General features: G+C 39.8%; 1 protein-coding gene across 1 annotated transcript in view; it reads right to left on the reverse strand.

The window, feature by feature from the left end:
• The window catches only part of lamc3 (laminin, gamma 3), a 574,068-nt gene extending 574,024 nt beyond the window's left edge, over positions 1 to 44 (reverse strand). Inside the window, exon 1 of the mRNA XM_060912770.1 lies at positions 1 to 44. This exon is cut by the window's left edge and continues 814 nt beyond it. The gene's annotated coding sequence lies outside the window, so the exon portion shown is untranslated.
• Positions 45 to 8,760: the final 8,716 nt, after the last annotated feature.

Here is an 8,760-nt window from a genome sequence, read left to right on the forward strand (position 1 = left end):
AAGACTCAAAATATGTTTCCCATCCAACACATTCAGTGGGATGAGCACACACACAAACAGGCACGGGTGAGAAGGAAGGGCAAACGGCAACATGATGGGGGTTTTGACTCAAGGAGGAGGGGTTAAATGAGATGAAATTATGGAGAGAAATACAAAGATAAAGGGGTTTGGGGACAGCGCCTCCTTTTGGGGTGGACTGGTATTGCAGTTTATATTTTTGTATTTCTTTCTTTCATCTTCATTTATCAATTATCTGCATTTAAAATCTCCCACTATTCATTGAACTGATGTTTTCAGTCAAAGTAAAATGCAATCAAACCACACAGCTTAGCAGGTACATGCACTAGTAGTCTGTGGATTTGAATTAAAATAGCTTGAATTAAGATCAAACACCAAGGACTGAATGAACACAGTGTGGCATACTAGCTACAGATACTTAAGAATATCCAAAATATTTGGACATAAAGCAACAATTCTGGTAATATTTCCCATTTAACCTCAGATTTTCTGATTCTATTATTATTATTATTATTATTATTATTATTATTATTATTATTATTATTATTATTATGTGATATCTGGAGTTAAAAATATTTTCTTAATTTAAAAAAAATCTTAATTTTAATGAAATAATTTATTAATTTTCTTAATAAAGTATTTTCGGGTGGTAATGTATGCAGTATTTAATCTGTTTGAATCCAACCCTGTTTTTCCCTCTGCTTGTTGCCATTCTTTAGGCAGTTTTGGACACAGCAAAGTGTGACTGGGTGCATTTGAGACTATTTAATGAGTTGGTCCCAGTCTGCTTCCAAGTGAATTCTTACCACCGTTTGACAGCAGTGAGAAAGTGATTAGATCGTAAGTCACCCCAGTTTCAGGACATGAACCAAACATGCCTGTAAAGGACAGAGCTGCAGCACAAAAGGAATGCCATGTGTTCTGAGTGTTGGGATACATTAAAAAAAAAAAGCCTGATATGATGCACAAAATATGTTAAACTAGTTTTTGATACAATTTGCAGGTAAATTCTTGACTTATGGCTGCATGTTCTTTGTACGTGTGTGTTTTATGACATTTTTACATCTACTTGGTGAAGGTTTGTTTCATTCTTTCAACACCATATTTCTGGTCATTGAATGGAAGAGTTTTACAAGGATGTTTCCAGCTATACATGCCCCTCAGCCACGTTTTTTTTTTTTTTTGAGGTGGTGTTGGGGAGAGGGGGGGAGGGCTGTTGTGGTTTGTTTAAGTTCAGTGTGAAACTAAACCGAACTCCCTTACAATCCAAACTCCCATCCAAAACACCCTTCGACAAAAATGATCTGTTCCAAATAATGAACAAATGGAAAATGTTTAAAGCAATTACCCAAGACAGACACATGTTTCATGAGCCCTGGTGGCATGTTAGTTCCTACCCATTTGCCCTCAGATGTCAACTCCATCTTGGCTGGCATGTATAACAATTTTATTGGACTAGGGTTAAACCATAAAAAAATGTCGTCTCTGGGTGACTCGACTCACAGAGCAAAGATTTGCACCTGGAATGCAGTTGAGAGCTTTGCGACTAAGCTTTGCGACTAAACCAAGGCATAAGATTTGATTTTAAACCATTGAGCAGAATCTGATTTTAAGATCTTAAAAAATTTAAGATTTTAAGAATTGGCTCAGCTTCACTCCAGGAATATAGCTAATGGATTAAGTCAGTTTGACGAGAGCATTCTGATCCAGTACTTCCCCCATGTGGATTTGCATATGTATTTTTGCATGTGGCATGCCTAGGAACTGTACCTACTTGAATGGCATGATCACTGAATGCCATTACAGGGCCAGTTTGTATAAATGCACGAGTGGGGTTAAGCCCTCCAGCCATTTCAAGGTTAAAGTTTAATTTCTGCCATTGATGTCAACTTATTTGCCTGGCAAAAAATGACTTGCCTTTTTTTTTCTGGAATCCAAAATAATAGCATCACCAGCGGTAAGGAGAAAACAAATACTTTCAAGTAGAGAATGGATCTCATTTCTTTCTTGTCCATGTAGATTCATTCATGCATACTATCATTGACAGCTGTCAGTTGATTACATCTAGTGAAACGGCAATGAGATGTTATTTAAAAAAATATCGCGTCCAAATGGGCAACGATCAGTAAAATATCAGGTCCATATGGCAACGCAATGCTTGCTGAAAACGATGCAATACACATGCCACACCTCTAGGGGCGCTGTAAGACGGTCCCTTCAGAGACACCAGAACAATAGAAGAAGTAAGGACGCATGCGCATAAACTATTATGGGCGAGACTTCATATTAGCCACAAAGTCAGAAAAATCTGTTCGTAAAATTACATTATAATGACCAAATACAATGAAAAGTATTTTTCCAGTCTCACCTGTGAAAGGTAATCCCATGTGATCTCGTTTGGACGGTAAACCTGTTGGTACAGTTAAACGCAGCACATGAATGAGGCATCTTTATTCTCCGCTTTGACCTATCCAATATGGCGGCGAGGATGACGTATGATTCTACGTGGAAGGCGGCATCTTTAATGGTCCGGAATAAATTGAATGCTACACGTTGATGGATTAATTTGTTCTTCTCCGCCCTTTTTGAGGAATGTATTGTAGGACTTAAACCAACATCTGAAGAGGTGAGATCGCTCCTTTTTTTCCCTATTTTTGCTGGCGGGATTGACTCTCTCTCTCTCTCTCTCTCTCTCTCTCGCTCTCTCACTTTGCATCATTACACAATAAATATTCACAGTGAAAATATTTTGTAAGCGCGTTTCATGAACCAAGTTATAGGATTTGTTGACAACTCGCATCGAGTTCGTTACACTTCTACCCAGCGCGAAGCACTCATAGTCATGTGGTTGTGACATCATCGTAAACAAATCCGTTCTACTCATCCAGACGACTTCGCAATGGCAATGTTGCCAGATCTTTCCACTCTGGAACCCGTTCTCAAAAGATTGCGTTTTGGGGCACCCAAAACGCCGGTGCCGTGTGGACGCCAGGCCGAAACGATAAACAATTGTATCGGATTCACCTGAATCCGTTGCCGTGTGGACAGGGCCTTAGTGTCCATAGCAGCTAATTTATTTAAGATCACTTCACTGACACATCCATAAGCCATCATCATCAGTGATTCATTACAATCCAAAGTTAAATCCAAAGTCAAAATAGTAGACAAGAGTCAGGCGATCAACAAATGGGCAAAACTGGGCTGATACAAAGAGCAAAGTGTTACCAGAAAAAAAAAGTCTAAACCAGGGACACAATCACAAGCAATGTAATGGTTTGGTAATGATATGAAGAATGCTAGGATGGACTTCTCAAAGAATGTGTGAAAGTCAGTGTTATGTGTTCAAATGCAATCAGCAGTCCATGAATGCAGAATGGATGAATGAGTCACACAATTGATTTTTGCTATGACGGTTTGTAGTGGTGCATTAAAATGGAGTTTGCAATACAATATTACAGGCATTTAGGAGATGCGCTTATCCAGAGCAAAGTACAACATCCCCAGAGCAGCTGGGGGTTAGGTGCCTTGCTCAAGGGCACTTCAGCCATTCTTGCTGGTCAAGGGAATTAAACCAGTGACCTTTTAGTCCCAAAGCTACTTCTCTAACCTTAATGCCATGGCATCCCCAATAGTAGGGTTTAATAAACATAGCAAGGTAGCTTGTTCATTTTTTTATACTTTTTTCCCCCAAAATGCCTTTGGAGGAGAAACTAAATTGAGTAAGAAAGTAAATTGACTAAGCACAAATTTTTCCAATCAATTTACAAATTACACAAACAACTGAACCATGTGTTATGTATAAATAAATAAATAAATAAATAATGTGTGTGTGTGTGTGTGAGAGAGAGAGAGAGAGAGAGAGAGAGAGAGAGAGAGAGAGCACTGTTTCATTTGAACAAGTAGCTGCAGAACTGAAGTGCAAGTGAATTAATGCCTCCCTACTGCGTAGAACGGTTTGTAGGTGGGTAAGATTGGTGAGGCCATTAGAGCACAACCATTAGGATGGTTAAAAAAAATATTGAGATGAATGAGCTCGCATCTCACTGGGGGATCCACTAACCATTTTCTGTAACTGAGTGAAAACTGAGTATTGATATGTTGAAAGTGATGGCACATTTTGAGCCTTACTTTTGCTCTTCTTACCACTCTTTGAAAAAAAAAATTCCTATAAATGAACACTGTAAGTCAAAAGAAGCACTATGAAATCTTGGTCACTTGGACATGATCCATTTATTGTAGTAATGAGTATTGTGAATAATAATAATAATAATGTTATGTAAGGTCATAAGTATTAACTAAATTGGGTCACCCCATTCCCACAAAAGCATTATGATTTGTGACAATTTACTCTGGTGTTTTCTCAAACTGATATATGCTACTTCTTTATTTAAAGCATCCTTATAATAAACAGTGAACTAATTTACAACAGCATGTTAACTAGGTTTGGGTAAAATAGCGCTTTGGAAAGTAATGTGATATAGCCTACTAGTAAAAGAGTCAGTAGCACACAGCATCAGCTATGTACCAGTACAGTGCAATACTGTAGCATCAGTAGTTATTCATGTGAATTCTTTGTTAACACTTATAAATGAGTATTAAGACCTTAACAAAATATCAGTAAGATATCACCTTTGTATCAGTACAACATATTGATACAAAGTATTGATACATTATTGATACAAAGTATTGCACTATGTATCTGCACTAGCAGAAGTGCAACATATGTAGACATTAAGGTAAATATCTTGTCCATGTTTGGAGATAATCAATAAAATACCAACAAATAAGAATCAGTCATTCATGTGAAGATTGCATGGTCTTGGCAGCAGATGCACTTCCTGGTATATCACCTCACCAAGACCAGGCCAAGGTGAGCTGTGGAGCAGTGGGACCTCTGCTGTGATTTAGGTGTTCATCCCAAAATCCCATAAGGAAATACTTTTCAACATAGCATATTGTAGTCCCATGGTCAGGTACCTAGATAAAACACTACACCTTTTTAATGGGACATTTCTATAGGCCTGTCATTTGTTTTGATGTATAGCAGTTGTGTGCATCTTTCTGCAAATTAATTTGCTGAGCACCCTGAATGCACTATTGAGCTGTATATAAAACTATTAAGGATGGCAGAAAAAAATTCACAGAAAAGTGATGTGGTATCCCAATACATGTTTTTGGGCTTTTTTTTTCCCCTTAGGTTTTTGAAAAGTTACAGAGACATAAACATTGTACCATATTATAACCCTGTGACTGTAATCAAATAAATTTGTTTGATATGATTTGTACAGCCAAAGAGTATTCAATTGAACGGGCAAACAGTGTAGACATTCCAGGCTAACTAGAACGAGCAAGATACAGAATTTACACAGTCAGCGAATTGGCAAGGATTCACAATTTATTACTGAAAACATTCAGATCATATACATTAAATGATGAAGTGAAAAGTTAATTGGGTTCAGAGGTCACACTAGAACCCAGGAGAGCATATCTACTGGCAGTGAGGGGTCATGTCCTGGCCCGGTGTGACACTTTTTTCTTTCTTAGTCATTTGGGACTTGATTAAATTGAAGGGGGAGGGAAAGGGGCAGTCTTGCTAGCAGTAAAAGGCCTTTATTAAAATGTTCCCCATCTTGAATGTTTTTTTTTTTCATTCCTTGTTCCCAGATGGGCTATTCTGCTGAATGGGTGCCATTTGCTTGTTGTAACTCTTTCAAAATAAACTTCTTTTTTTTACTCTTTTTTTCAATAGTGAAAGTAATTACTAACATATTTAACTCTTAATAATATGTATTGGTTCCTCACAGGCAATTTTATTTATTTTTATAAGGTTTCTAAGCAGAAGATGACTGCATTTTTTTCAATCCTGTTACCAAAACTCATGTCATTTTAAAAGAATGTTTAAAATTGTGTCAACTAATTCCTTTGTTTTCCTCTCAAGAAAGTGTTTATTTTAAAGAAATGGCTGGTTACATGTTCAAATAATTGATATTTGTGACAGTTTAGCCCAAATCTCTTGACTTTGTCACGAGCCAGCTAGGAACATCTAGGTCCTGATCCGGTCTTTTACTCCATTCCCTGTTTTTTCCCTGAGCCTTCCCCACACTGCAGCCAACACACCTGTCTCTCATCAGCTCATCCACGACTCTATATATTATCCTTGACTTGCAAGTGACGTCAAAGCAAAATAGAAACCCAAATGTCAGCCATGTTGGTGGATATACAAATGTGAGGTCAAGTGACATTCCATACAAAACATAGTCACGTGTGCGCAACTCTCTTTGTTTGTCCACTGCTTTAAGCATTCTTTTAGCTATGCCATATCTTTGTGCTGTATATGGTTGTGGTCACAATAGTACTTGTGACTGTGGTGCATTCCGATTTTTTAGAATCCCATCCATGATTCAGAAAGAGGGTGAGGAAACTCTGAGGCTTAGTACAGAGAGGAGATGAGGGGATCAGGACACTTCGTCCAATAACCATTTCATCCAATAGTTAAGACATTTCATCCAAAGCCTTTTTCATATGCACTATCAATTATTTTATATTTCAGGTCTTCTAGTGTTCGTGAACAAAAGCCCCATGAGAGCACTGCTCCACACCTAAAGATTTAACATGATCCAGCCGGCTTTAAAAATGAATAATTCAGCCAATGGAGCTCACAGCAAAGCTACATTTTACAGGCATCACCCTCTAAGCCTCCCCCTATGGAAGAGCATGGTCTCGGGTCAGTAGGGCCGGGCCTCAGCCCAGGATTCACAAATGAAGCCCCCACAAGATCGCTGCTCCACTCCTGAAGATTTAATATGATCCAACCGGAAACATAGACATGCAAGCGAGCAGCCTGCAATGACAAGGGAGTTAACTCATCCCAGGGTCAGCAAGTGGCATGGGCCTATGTGGTCATCCCCATTAGTACGCTCTTTAGTGTTGAAGCGCATGTAGTATGGCACTTATTTGCTTTACACAAATGTGTTTTGCTTCAGTCAAATTCCATTGAGAATTCATCTCATCTCATCTCATTATCTCTAGCCGCTTTATCCTTCTACAGGGTCGCAGGCAAGCTGGAGCCCAGTGGCGATTCTAGGGTCTAGTGGGGCCCCAATCAGAAATTCATTGGGGGGCCCCACCACCGCCCGCCCGACCCCCCCCCCCCCACACACACACACGCACACACACAACAGAATACCATAGGCGTGAATGGGAGTGTGAATGGTTGTTTGTCTTCATGTGTTAGCCCTACGATGACCTAGCGACTTGTCCAGAGTGTACCCCACCTCTCGCCCATAGTCAGCTGGGATAGGCTCCAGCTTGCCTGCGATCCTGTACAGGACAAGCGGCTTCAGAAAATGGATGAATGGATATTTATTTGGTGCAGGATTGTCTTCACCTCAGGATATGTTTTTTTGCCTTTTTTCCCTGCTTTTGTGTTCGATTATTTTGTTACTTTGCTGCGCGCTGTGGAGTAACTTTGCTCTTTTTGTGTATCTATTTATCTCTTATTTGGGACTGTGAGAGTGTGTTTCTTCCAACATGGAATCTCTTCGAATTTTTTAACTTTGTTTTTGAACTGAGAGCTCTTTTCCCGTTGCAGGGCTGAGTTTCTGGACTCTATCATGCTTTTTCCTTTTTTCATGCTCATTTGACAGCTGAGCTCTAATCTACATTTTTCCCTAATTAACCATTCCTATATTTCTCCCATCGGCTGCCCCTCCCCTCTCCTCCTCTATTTGGATTAAGACTTGCCTTCTTCTCTCCAAGTGCATGTGAGTCTGCTTCTGGGTCTAGTCTACTCCTATTGCCTTTTGGCCATGACAGACTTTCTCAGTCTCCATGTGATGACCTGTGAGTAGTCTCGGCGGTGGGATGCTATGTCCTCAAACAGGTACCAAAGGATGTCTTCCTGAGCTGGCCAGAAAAACCTGTTGACCCCAATCAACAGACCTCAACATAAGTTTCATTTCTGTGATGACACTAGGGTACAGGTCACCATCATACTTCAGCACACAGAATTTGCCAACAACTTCAGGACTTTGCCACTGAACTTCTGTGCCTGTGGAAGCCATCTGTTGATGACTGAATGTGAAACACTTTTCATTAAAGCATTCAGAGTTCAGATGTTGTGTAATCATGCACGAGCAGCTTATATGTCAGTTTTCCATAGAGTAGGGTCACTGCCTGATGCATCCTCATAGTGGATGGAACTGGTGGCACATTACTGGGCATCTCCGAAACAGCTTTCTCGACTGATTCCTTGTTGACCAAAAAAAAACCCACCAACAACAACAGGTTGATAGTTCTTTCTGCCTTTTGCAACACAGCAAACAGCTCTGTGGCATCAATAATATCTGTTCCTTTGCTGACTACACTGTCAGCCCTCCTCTTCAAAACCCCACCTACAGCATCTGGGGCACCTTTCCCATGGCTTGCCTCAAAGAAGTTCCATATCCCAGCAATGAATCCTTGTCTGAACAGTGCAGTACAAAACATTAAAAAAAATCCTCACTGTTTATACTGAATGCAAGGGCCATCACTATAAAAAATGGATTGTGAAGAGATCTGGATATGCACTTTGCACATAATCAAGCAGCCAGATTGCTGGTGAGCCCTTTGTCTTGATGGGGACAATGTGCAGAAAGACACCTTGTGGGGGGTTGTATGCACATAAAGCACACCTGTTGCAGAGGTAATTTTCAGAAAAGTCAACAGGAATTAAACATTTGTGTGCTTTCCAGGGATGGAGCC

Source organism: Neoarius graeffei, chromosome 28, assembly GCF_027579695.1.
Source record: "Neoarius graeffei isolate fNeoGra1 chromosome 28, fNeoGra1.pri, whole genome shotgun sequence".
In the NCBI taxonomy this organism is placed as follows: domain Eukaryota; kingdom Metazoa; phylum Chordata; class Actinopteri; order Siluriformes; family Ariidae; genus Neoarius; species Neoarius graeffei.